Genomic DNA, 13,401 nt, shown 5'->3' with positions numbered 1-13,401 from the left:
CAACTGTATATAAGCTTGTAACTTTATTATTGATTGGTCACTCAGGTCCCTCTCTGGTGAAACATTAGAGAGGGGTGACCCTCCATCAGCCTATATAGTGCCAGAAAGCATGCTCAGAACTTTGTTGCCCCTCTACCAGTGCCCAAAAGGGAGACCTAACCCTGCCACCATTTCTTCTGGGAGTAACATTTTGGTGCACATTAGCCATATTCTTTAAAAAATAGTTACGCCACCATGCTAGCAGGTGCAAACACACAAATGAGGCAGTTGATGGTAAGAGGAAGAAAAGAAGAGGCCTTCTGAGGCACATCTCTCTCTCTCTCTCTCCTGCTTTCAATTTCCTGGGCCTTGCCTCTTTTTTTCCTCTGACCTCTGGATGGATGTTTTCAAATAAGAGTCAATGTCCAGAATTTTTGTAAAGTGGACATTGCAGTTCAGAAAGAGCAGACACTGCAGTTCAGAAATCCACAACTGATTTGTCTCTCTCTGCAGCTGAGTGGTCCCTTCCCCATCTAGCAGTATCCTCTTTGGGAGCCTGAAATATGGTAACCCTACCTTTTGTAAATTATAGGACAGAAGGAACCACTGTGATCTTCTAATCAGTTCTCCTGCATAACTCTGGGCAAAGGACTTCCCTGATGTAATTCCTATTTGAACCAGGGCATGGCTTTTAGAAAAACAACTAGTCTTGGTTTATATCTTTACATCATCCCTTCCTTTTAATTTTTGTCCATGGCAAGATTAGTCCTCCAGAGTATTATGGAATGGAAATTTTGGGGCTCGACTTTTCCCACCTTTTATGATTGGAAGCACCCCCGGATTACATACAGACCTTGGATGCAACTAGTAATGTTGGAACCTGCAAAATGCTAAATCAAAATCAGTTTCTATACTTAAAAAAAATTAACTTTCCACATTTGGTCCAAAGTTTGGGGGGAGACGGGAGGGGGAAATGTATGGAACTCTATAAAATATGTGGGATTTGCTGCCCTATAAATCAGGAAAGGATTGAAGGATTATAACATTTTTCTTTAAAAAAATAAAATAAAATCCAGGCTTGTCGTTCTGATGCCAAGTTTCCATCCAACATGATCTCAAGAAATCTGGGTTGCAAAGTACATGATGAACTGTAATTCGATGTAGCAAAATTATATTAAAATATTATGAAAAATGGCGTGGGGATCCCGCCACTGCTGTTACTGCAGCAGCAGTGACGGCTGGAGTCCCAGGCTCTTTAAATCTCTGCTGGAGCGCAGCGCCACACGCTCCAGGCAGCAGTGAGGGCTGAGTAGGGAGGGGCACACTACACTCCAGGCAGGCTGCCCCAGCCCTTCTGGGAGCATGGAGCTGCCCCACCACCACCTTGCCCAGGGGCTTAGCGAGGTTCTTGGCTCCCCCAGTCATTCAGAACTGAAAGGAGAGTGTTTTTTTCAGCTCTACTTGGAAACCCCCTTGACCCAGCAAGCTGCATATTGCTCACTCATCATACAACACAGTATACAGCAGGGGCAGGGAACCTTTTCTTGGGTCGGGGGCTGCTGACCCAGAGAAAAATCAGTCGGGGACCACATACAAGTGAGAAGTAAACCAAAAAACAAACAAAACCCATCACTGACGTGGCCTCTGACTGAGAAGGAGAAAAACACTCCCCACATCTCCCTCACACACCAGAGCCAGGGAAGGAGGGGTCCAGGCTAGTAGATTTGGTGTGTTCCAGCCATGCAGGGGAGAGGGTGGGCTGGAACATCAATGCGGCTCCCCAGTGATGTGGCGGTGAGGGGGAGCCCTGAGTCTCAATGTCTGGATCCAGGCAAGCCAGGGGCCCACATCCTACCCCCAGGCCTTAGTTTCCCCATCCCTGGTAAACAGCAAAGAATCAAGCATATGAACACATGGCTTAACTCAGTGAGGTCTTGATCCTGACTGTGGCCTGAGGGGACACTAATGTAACAGCACTATTATGCCACATACAGTATGCTACACTGCACGAATGTCATGTGGGTTGCAAAGTCAAGCACTCGTAGAGTAAGAAATGACAGAATGAAAGTTGCCTCTGCACCTGCCCCCTTGTGCATATGCCGTATAATGCAGTCCCAGAAGAAAGGAAAGGCTGTCAGGGAGCTAGCTATGGCTCCTTGAGGATTAGCTAAAGACCTGGCCTGAGCCAGACTCCAGCAGCCTGAGGCTGCTCTAATGCATGCCAGCTGACAACTGTCCATAAGTATCATCCAGCTGCTGAACACAGCCTACATCGACACTGCTGCAGAAAGTTGAGCTAAGACAGAACTCCAGCTACAGGAATGTTATAGCCTGAGTTGAGGTATCTAAAGTCAAGTTACCATGAGGTCAACACTGGGGAGGGTCAACGGGAGAAACTCTCCCATTGACTCACTTTACTCTTCACATCTGGGCTAGAGCAATGGGGCTGACTGGAGAGTGATCTGCAGTCGATTTGGTGGGTCTCAACGGCTGCCCTGCCACAGGCCAGGGCTCTCTCCCTCTTCCCCCAAGCCCACACCCCCATTCTGCCTCTTCCTACCCCCGCTCCACCCCAGGCCCTGACCCCACTCCATCCCTTCCCCAAGCCCTCACCCCTGCCCTGTCTCTTCCCAGCCCCACTCTGCGAGCACCTCACCCCCATCCCTCAGTTCTGCCCACTCCCACCCCTCCTCCTCCCTCTCCATTCCACCTGCACGCTGCTGAACAGCTGAACACAGGACACAAGAGATGCTGAGAGGAGGGAAGAAGAGTTGATCAGCAAGGCTGATGGTCGATGGGAGGCACTGTGAGAGAGAGGGGGCTGCCGGTGGATGCTAAGCACCCACTAATTTTCGTCTTTGGGTGCTCCAGCCCTGGACAACCCATGGAGTCGGTATCTCTGGTTAGATGAAACATGCCGAACCCCATTAGAACTCTGAAACAGAGCCAAAGATAGTCCCACTTTTGCTGGGTCAGTCAATATCTTATCCATGACAGCACTCTTTTTCTTCCTGTTGCCCCTTCCTCATTCACCATCCACCACATACTATATATGGGTATGTCTACACTACCCCGCTAGTTCGAACTAGCGGGGTAATGTAGGCATACCGCACTTGCAAATGAAGCCCGGGATTTGAATTTCCCGGGCTTCATTTGCATAGCGAGGAGCCGCCATTTTTAAAACCCCGCTGGTTCGAACCCCGTGCAGCGCGGCTACACGGGGCATGAACTAGGTAGTTCGAACTAGGCTTCATGGGGTTCGAACCAGCAGGGTTTTAAAAATGGCGGCTCCTCGCTTATGCAAATGAAGCCCGGGAAATTCAAATCCCAGGCTTCATTTGCAAGTGCGGTATGCCTACATTACCCTCCTAGTTCGAACTAGCGGGGTAGTGTAGACATACTCTATGAGACAGGGATCCTATGCAAAAGATAGCATGTGACCATATAAGCATAGACAGTAGCATTATGCCAACATGCAAGACAACACAAGAAAAACTGAATATGCAACAGTCTGGGGTGGGTTAGATTAAGGAAAAGATCAAGTTTATATAAGTCTTAGTTAATATGAATTAGCTAGCCCAACCTTAGACAAAGGTATTAGCCCCCATATCTAAACACAGAGCTGTTCATAAGGGGAGCCTGAAGCCCAGGCCTTGGGACAAGACTCCACTGCCACAGCCCCTGCCTCTGTCCCACTTCTGCTCTACCTCCACCCTGCCCCCACTCCATCCCCTCTCCCAAGCCCTGCTCCTGCTCCAACCCCACCATGCCCCTTCTCATCCCTGCTCTGCTCCCTGTCCTCCTCCCCCATGTGATACAATCTGAGGGTATGTCTACACTACTGCGTTAGTTCGAACTAGCGGGGTAATGTAGGCATACCGCACTTGCAAATGAAGCCTGGGATTTGAATTTCCCGGGCTTCATTTGCATAAGCGGGGAGCCGCCATTTTTAAAACCCTGCTGGTTCGAACCCCGTGCAGCGCGGCTACACGGGGCACGAACTAGGTAGTTCGAACTAGGCTTCCTTGTTCGAACTACCGTTACTCCTCGTGAAATGAGGAGTAACGGTAGTTCGAACTAGGAAGCCTAGTTCGAACTACCTAGTTCGTGCCCCGTGTAGCCGCGCTGCACGGGGTTCGAACCAGCGGGGTTTTAAAAATGGCGGCTCCCCGCTTATGCAAATGAAGCCCGGGAAATTCAAATCCCGGGCTTCATTTGCAAGTGCGGTATGCCTACATTACCCCGCTAGTTCGAACTAGTGGGGTAGTTTAGACATACCCTGAGGGATTACCAAGGGCCTGGAATGGGGCAGCAGTAGGAGTCACTCCCCCCCTTGCCTTTACCACAGCAGTGGGAGACGGAGTGGTCCGGCAGCACCACTGCACCCCTACCCATCCCACTATCCTCTCCCAGTCCACAGCACCCCACTTCTGCACTCTGGGGCTGCTGTCCTCTGCTTCCTGCTGTCCCAGAGAAGCCAAGCACAGTGAGCCAGAAGAGGGCAGTGGGGGGGCGGGAGGAGTGGAGGAGCAGATTGCCGGGCCTCTCTGGCTCCCTCCACTGCAGCGAGTAAATAAACTTAGTTTTGTTGCCGTCCATGGCAATACACTGATTTACACCAGCTGTGGATCTGGATCACTGTTAGAGTCTCTCTTTTTCTCTCTCTCTCTGGGATCCCTTGAATTGGGTAAGATTTCCCCTTCGGCACCTATAACTGAGGAGCGCGTAGGTGAGAAATTAGGCCAATTCTGGCAAGGAGCACTCTCTGGGAGTGGCTGCATGTGAGGTCTCTATCTCCATTGGCGCCTGGGCATATCGGGCTCTCTGATTTTCTTCATGGAGACAGCGCTTGATCTCAAAGTATCGGGCACCGTTCTTGACGGCAGTCCTCCATGTTACCCAATCCTCAGCCTGCCTCTCCCAGGTGACAGTGTCAATGTCGCACTTTACCAAGCTGTTCGTAAGGATGTCTCTACAACACTTCCTCTGCCCACCACAAGACCTCGTCCCAGTCCTCACCTGGACATAGAAAATCTGTTTAGGTAAACATGTGTCAGGCATCCTGACCACTTGACCAGACCATTGTAGCTGCCAGTGGGCGATTATTACCTCAGTGTTGCAGGAATCAGCCTCTGTGAGGACACTAACATTGGTCCATCTGTCCTGCCACGTGATGCCCAGTATTCTCCTCAGGTACCTTTGGTGAAATTTCTCCAGATCTGTAATATGACATCTATACTGATTCCAAGCTTCAGCTCCATATAGCAGTGTTGGGATGACTACGGCATTGTAGATGTTGATCTTGGTCCGCATCTTGATGTTACGGTCATCAAAGACTCAGCTCCATAAACGTCTATAGGCTACACTAGCACTGGAGATTTGGTCATGGATTTCATCATCAATGTCAGCATTGCTGGACACACAGCTTCTGAGACAGGGGAAGCTGTTGACATTCTCCAGCACTTGGTCATCCTCTGTGATGGTTGGTTCAGGTAACAGTACAGTGGGTGTTGGCTGAAAGAAAACCTTGGTCTTTTGTGAACTGAGAGTCAATCCAAACCTGCGGTAGGCCGTGGTCTTGCTCTTGGCTCTGACTGAAGAGGCTACCATCCATCCTGTAGGTTATTTCAACTCCACCTGGGAGGTCATCTCCAATAACCTGGAGGTTATTGTGGTGCTTGGGGTTCTGGTGGAGCAGTATTACCTTTGTAGTATGATGACCACGCCTGTTTTTTTCAGATGGTCAAGCTGCAGTGGTCTGCATGTCACACGCAACTCGTATGTTATTGTTAGAGTGACAACCGTATGACATACAAGTCTGATATTACATTAATTTACCAGTACTTTTTGTGGCAGGGGCAGGCAAGATACAGCCTGAGGACTTACTGTGGCCTGCCAAGTCTTTGGATCAGGCCCACCCCACTGGGACCCTTAGGCAGGCTCCCTGACTGTTGCAGCCCCACAATGTCAAAGTGGCTGGATGCTCCATGAGCTTCTCTGCACCGTACACACAGGGGGAGGGGAAGTCTCCACACACTGTCTCCAATTCCCAACTCAATCATCACAGCTTCCATTGGATGGCCAGGAGCCACCTAGGTAAGTACCTCCTGACCAGAGCCTGCATCTGACGTCCCACTGCCTCCTTCACCCCAATTCCTTGTCCCAGGTTACAACCCCTCCTTCATCCAAACTCCCTTACCCCGAGCTCCCTGATGCTCCCAAACTTCATCACAGACCCCGCACTCCCTCCATAGAAAAGTGAGGCCCTTGACCAATACCAAAATCTTGGACTGCCCCCCCCCCATCAAAAATTATTGCCCACCCCTATTCTATGGACGCCGATATCTGCCATGCCAATAGGTGAAATTTTACTCTATGAATGGACTGGCAAAGGTTAAGATATCCTTGAAGAGATCTAGTGTCCCCCCTTGTTTGTTCTGCTTTTGGAGAGGGTTACATTGAGGCCAGGTCTACACTGCAAGGGAAAGTCAACTTAAGATAGGCGACTCCAGCTATGTTAATTATGTAGCTGGAGTTGAAGTATCGTAAATTACATTTTGGCACCACCCATACAGCAGGAGGTCGATGGGAGGAGTGGGGGAAGTGGAGTGATGTGGCCCCAGCTCTCCCCACTCCTCTGATTGGTGCGGTCCAGTGAGTGCAGGGAAGTGAACTAGTTTCTCTGCACATGATCTCTCATGACCCCCTCCCATGCATCTCCCCTGCACTCAATAAACTAGATGGGATCCCAGAAGATAAATATGTGTGACCACACATGTAATTTTGCACGTATTTATTGCAGCTGCATGAGGAAATGGCCAGGAAGGCCTTGGATACATAAGAGATATCCCCAACCTCAAAATCTCTACATGCTGGTACTCTATTTAACTTTGTTCCAACCAATTGTTGCAGAACAGCAACAAAATCTTCCTGTCTTACACATTTTGTGTCACTATACCTTGACCTACATATCCCAGAAAGCTAGACCTTTTAGCAGATTTCATGGCCTCAGCACAAAGAAGAGCATTTGCATTTAAGGGCCTATTTAGTTTGCTATCGTATTTTATACAAACTATTGGAAGAATTTGGAAGACAAGCTGTTTCAGACTGATTTGTCAACCACACAAAGTTCAAAGCTGTAGATATCTCTTGTATTAAAATGTTCTGTTGTTCCTTAAGGAAGAATTTTTCATTTCTGATAGGGCACTTTTCAAATAAATATTGCCAGCAAGAGGAAGCCTTTGAAAAATTATGTTTTATTCATTAATTATTTCTTCACGTAACATCACAAAAAAATCAAAGGGAGAAAGATCTTTGTTGTGAAACTGTGACGGTGATCATTTTTGCAAAAGTAAGAATTTAGTAATACAGTACATTTTCCGTACTTCAGCAAAATAATTTTTATCTTAGAGGAAACTGAATCAGTAGTAGTAGATAAATGTCTAAAATAATTTTCTCCAAAAGAATTCTCTGTATTTAATGCTTTCCCCAAGAATCACAATAAAGCTAGTTTAAAAATAATTTGCCATTTACATATGGTTTCACTAGACTAAAATTTAAGAAAAAAAATTTCATGCAATGCCAGCAATAAACAATAGACAGAGTTACATATATAGTCTGGGTTTAGTTCACAATGCCTGCCCTATATAGTTGTGCCTTGGAAAGTGATATGTTTTCCATGGTGAAGGGTTAAAAGAGGATACCAAACTATCTTCTGGAAATCATTAAGTTACAAAGCCCCAAGAAGATAAAAGTTTCCATTTTCTAAAATGTAAATCTAAAACATATTCATTAGTATTGCAAAACAAACATGCAAATCTTCACCACTTGAAAAGCTCAGCTAAATATGTACAAGAGCAAAACCCAAAAATACATCTGGTACTCGGTTAGAAAACTTGCCTTTTTGGTTTTATCTAAAGAGCTTGTCTGTCTTCCATGGTTGGCTTCTTGGAGTATTGCAATTCATAATAAGCCTTTTAGCTAAGGATGAAATAAACAAAGATAAAGTCTATGTCCCAATTTTAAATGGTCCAGATGGGATGATTTTTCCATATGTTTAGCACACTAAATGTTTATTAATCATTACTAGCAGAGCTTAGAAGATTGTAACAGTTTATTGGACAGGGCAGGGGATAAAATTTACAGTTTGTATAATCATTGCCCACCTTTTTAATACTCCATTATTCTAGTGTTTCACTTTGTACTTACTCAGGTTGTGCGTGTGTGTACAGGGCAGGGAATTTCAGCCAACTGATCAAGGGAAAGTTTTGTGCCCAAATTTGGATACAATATCAGTCATGAGGAATGTGTTACATCATAACAATGACAATGTGGGTAAAGCTGGCAGTACTTGACTCGTTCTCCTTTATAGTGATTTACTTAGTCTCTGGAAATCTGTTTCTCACTTGATGTTTGTTTCTCATAAACAGTTTAAACATGGGAGAGTATGGTGTCAAGATAACAGTCATATCATCAGTCATTGCAGAACATCTATGCGGGCTGCCAAGAAAACGAGACTCTTTTATCTCTGGCTTCTATAAGTACTTATGTTTTGGTGATTGTTTCTCATCAACGTGCTTCATTGTTTTCTGAAACCTGACCGTCAGCAGCTTGATTATGTTGTCATTTCAACTTAAGTGAATTGAAAGCTGTCGATGTAGCTGGCAGACTTGGGGGTAGTGGAAAGGGGCTAAGTGAAAAGGCAATAGGAAAATGGTACTTAGAAAGCAGCATAAGAGTAGAGAGCCTGGAAAATTACATACATTAAAGAATCTGTGAAAAGTGCTTTGCATCTGCTACTTTCCTGTGACCTTTTGAATCAAAAGGTTTTCAGTATTAGTCAGATAAAATACGTGACTTTCCATTGATTAAGTGTTCCTGGCGCTTAACAAATATTTTACATTTGTATTAAAAATATTCCAGGCCGCATATATTTTTTAAATAGCAAGCAGACAGCTAACAAATTAATCTGAGGCCACAGTCATTTTATTTTAATGGAATAACTCATGATTTTATTATAGATTATGTACCTGAGCTTTGAGATATTTATCTCATCCAAACAGAGAAACTAACTAAAGATACCTATAGAAAATTGTAACAACATGTGGCTCCAGTTTTCAAGAAAAGCATCCACAACTGTGAAAAAACACAGGCCTGGTCTACATAAGAAAATTAAGTTGAGTTAATTACGTTGCTCAGTAGTTGAAAAATCCACACCCCTGAGTGGCATAGTTATGAGGACCTAATCACCGGTGTAGATAGTACTAAGCTGATGGAAAAATTCTTCTGTTGGCCTTAGCTACTGCCTCTCAGGGAGGTGGATTACCTATAGTTTTAACAAGATTGTAAAAGGAGAAGCTCAAGTGCTTGTAACATTAAGATTGTGCATTTGTTGTAGACTATTACTGTTACAGGAAAAGTAAAGCCCTTATTTTTCAAACACCTGACTGCTAATGTTAAATACCACTCAACATATACATTCCTTTCCATTCTAATTGCAATAATCCTCAATAATAATAGAAATTCTGGCCTTCTGTTTAACATTTTAAATAGTTTTAATTGTACATTGAAATGATTAAATAAATTCAAATCTACTAGATTTATGTTACTATGATGTCATCGCAGGCGCAGTAACTTCTCATTTTTCTCTATATTGAATGTGGAGGGATGCCAAATTCATAGTTCACCTAAGGTGCCAAAAACCCTTAAGTTGGGGGGCCTGGTCTATGCAGAAGCACTCACTAGTGCAGCTGTGTCACTGTAACATTTTCAAGTGCAGGCAAGCTCACAGAGATGCAAATTCAGTGCACTGATAACGCTAGTCACTGGATAGTTATGCCTCTGTTCTACATAAATAACCTGTATGGCTATATATTCCAAAGCACCTGAATGATTTTGGAGCCCAAGTCTCATTTTCAAAAGCGACAAGCATTTGGGCCCCTAAGTCCCATTAATTTTCAATAAAACTTATGATCCTACACGTCACTTTTGAAAATAGGATTTTTTAAATTTTACCCTCCATGAATAATTTTTGTATTTTCGCTAAGCCTATTCAGAGCAGGATCAGAGCAGGTCCTGCATGTCATTTATGAGAAAGAAGGAGCCATGTGTTGGCCCATGAAAGAGGGCTAATTGAGTGAGAATTTCACTGTGCATCTGAATCTTGGCAAAGGGGGAAATGAAAAACCTTTGACAGTGCAACTGATGCATGGAATCTGGACACCGTATGTCATAGGAGATGGACATGTTCTTAGAATAGCCTATACAAAAGAGTCTGCTAATGCTGCAGGAAACAGCAGCTGTAATTGCCCAAAAGAGAAGTTTTTGGCTTGGTTTCTGACTTGTTTCTGTAGTCTCTGTTTCTGGTGCCTGGAAATTTCTTGGCATCCTCTGTCTTATCAAAGTCCAAGAAGAATAAGACCTAATGTCTTATCCCAAAACATAGAACTACTTGAGCAAATAGTCAAGAAAAATTACTATCATCTCTGGCTCTGAACGATGGTAAGTGGATCCTGCCAGTAAATGAAAGCATGGACCAGACATGACCAAGGACTTCCCTATGCTCTTATATAATTACATAGAAAACACTGCATTAAAAGAATGTTAAGGTTGCAAAGTCAAACACTCAGAAACACTCACACCATTATTCATTCCCATGTGTATGATCCATAAATAGGAAATCATTGGGAATCATTAGGAAAGGGAAAGATAATAAGACAGAAAATATCCTGCTGCGTCTATATAAATCCATGATATGCCCACATCTTGAATACTGGGTGCAGATCTGGTTGTCTCATCTCAGAAAATATATATTGGAAATTGAAAGGGTACATACAGAAAAGAGCAACAAAAATTATTAAAGATTTGGAACAGCTCCATATGAGGAGAAATTAATAAAACTGGGATTTTTCAGCTTGAAAAAAAACTAGTGAGGATATGATAGAGGTCTATAAAATCATGACTGGTATGCAGAAAATAAGAAAGAAAATAGTATTTACTCCTTCTCCTAACACAAGAACTAAGGGTCACCAAATGAAATTAATAGGCAGCAGGTTTAAAATAAACAAAGCAAAGTTTTTCTTCATACAACTCAGAGTCAATCTGTGGAATTCATTGCCAGAGAATCTTGGAAAGGCCAAGACTATAACAGGATTCCAAAAAAAGCACTAGATAAGTGCATGGGGATAGGTCCATCAATGACAATTAGTGAGAATGCACAGGGATGCAATATCATGTTCTGAAGTACCCCTAGCTTCGGTTTGCCTGATGATGGGAATGGGTGACAGAGGATGGATCACATGATAAATTACCAGTTCTTTTCATTCCCTCTGAAACATTTCATTGACCACTGCCAGAAGAGAGGATACTGAGCTAGATGGATCATTGATCTGGCCCAATATATACAATTTTATGTTCTATGTATGTCTGTACTCTGAACAGTATGAAATTTGGCTCCAGTATATAATGGCCTGTGATCCTCTAATTAAAAACTGTATCATAATGTGCATGCAAAGGAAGCCTAACTTAGGTTGCATAGACATCCTTGGTCCTGGCATTTCCTAACTTCTGAGTGTTTGACTTTGCAACTTCAACATTCTTTTAATGTAGGGAATTGGAAGAGGATGGTGGCAGGACCCTCTAACCATATGCAAAACACACAGCCGTGGAGAGTACCATGAAATTTGGGGCTCCAAATTGTCCCAAGTTGCATGGTGGCCTATGAAGCCACATGCTAAATATGGAATCTAGCAACCCCTCATCATTCCCCCACTCCTTCCCCATGGGCTATGCCCAGCATCCCCTCACCAGGCAGTGGTGAGCAATGAGAGCGCGGGCCAGAGAACTCCAGAGGAACAGGGAGTGGCTGTGCAGCTAGCTGGAGAGAAGCAGTGTTTTCCCCTTCAAAGCGCCACTTCTCTCTGGCTGGCAGCGCAGCCTCCTGCTGCTCTGTCTGAGTCCACCAGCCCACACTCACATTGCTCGCCACCACCTGTGCCTCCTGCACCTCCCTCCCTGCACTGCTTTCCTGGACCAGAAAGACTGAACGCCATTGCGGCAAATGGGGTCTGGTCCATCAGGTCTAGGAGTATTGGCAATCAATCCCTTTCCTCCAAAGCTTGGCCCATGGCCACTTCCCCTGTGGAGAGAAGGGGGAGTTGGTGCTGGGTTGTATAGGGCACCAGCACAGCTAGGGATGAACCTTGGTGATGAGAGGTTATGTCATTTCCTACGTTTTCAAAAGAGAAAACTGAAAAGAAAAATTTCACCAGGTGGAAGGAACTGCATTACCAGCCCCAGGGGTCAGCATCAGGATTGGAACCATTAGATCCATTGCACAGAGGGCTGGGGAGACTCAGGAATCCCAAGCTGTATTCTAGGTTCTGACTGAGAATAGCATACCTAGTAGTTACAGACCCCTCTGCCACTGCTTCCCTGTCCCCACTTTGAAGGGTTCATTTGAAGCTGGAACAGCAAGTCAAACTCAGGATGTGAACAAACCCCATTGATAGAAACTGTTGAATGATTCAGTTCACATAATCCTCCCCACATCCAGCATAGTTCAAGGCTCTTGCCCACTTCCTAAAGGAATTCTTGTATTTGAAGGCATGGTAGATGAAGGCAAGAATGGATTCATTTAGACATAAATTACAATAGGCTCAAACACTAGATGTGGCAAACTGGCCACTGAATAATATGGGTGCACACAATTTTCATTGATTAAATCAAAATGTTGCAAAGGCACCAATCATTTGGTTTGGTAGGCTTTTGTGTGTGCGTGTGTATGTGTCATTTCTTCCTCTGAGTCTCTGCAACAGCGTTAGCACAATTATTAGTGATAATAATTATTATCAAGATCTCCTAATTGTCCCTAGAGACTAATCATCTGAGCCTCAGATGGCTCTTGGAGAACCCACATGTACAGTGATCCACCAGACTTCAGGAAAAGTCGCCTCCCCCTAACTCTCCACTACTGGCCAACTGAGAGTCACATGTCACTCTTTGGATATCCATAGCAAGCAGGAGTATTCAGAGAGCAATTGGCTCCTCTTCCTCACCCCGCATTAACATGCTGCACCTCAGACTGAAAGAGCAATTTCTAGCAAAAGACTCAGCAAAGAGTTACCTCCTTCTCAAAGCAGGGACTGACTGCTCAGGGCCCCGTCCTGTCCACTGTTTCACAGGCATCTACAGTGTTGCCAACCTTAAGTGTTCAAAAATCACAAGTCAGGGCCTTCACAATCATTTGAGTGGATTAAAAATTGTGGGATTAAAAAAATATATTGGGGGTTCTTTTAATTTTGCTTTTGGTTTTTAATGCTTCAGCTTTGTTACACTCTGGTCACATTTGCAAGCTTTTCTCCACAGTCACGAGGGCAGGAAATGTACTTAAAAACAAATTAAAGCTGTGATTATCACCTTCTG

The sequence above is a fragment of the Pelodiscus sinensis genome, chromosome 2, assembly GCF_052426305.1.
Source record: "Pelodiscus sinensis isolate ZL-2025 chromosome 2, ASM5242630v1, whole genome shotgun sequence".
NCBI classification, from domain to species: Eukaryota; Metazoa; Chordata; order Testudines; family Trionychidae; genus Pelodiscus; species Pelodiscus sinensis.
The sequence above is the reverse complement of the archived record's forward strand: the minus strand, read 5'-3'. Positions refer to the sequence as shown.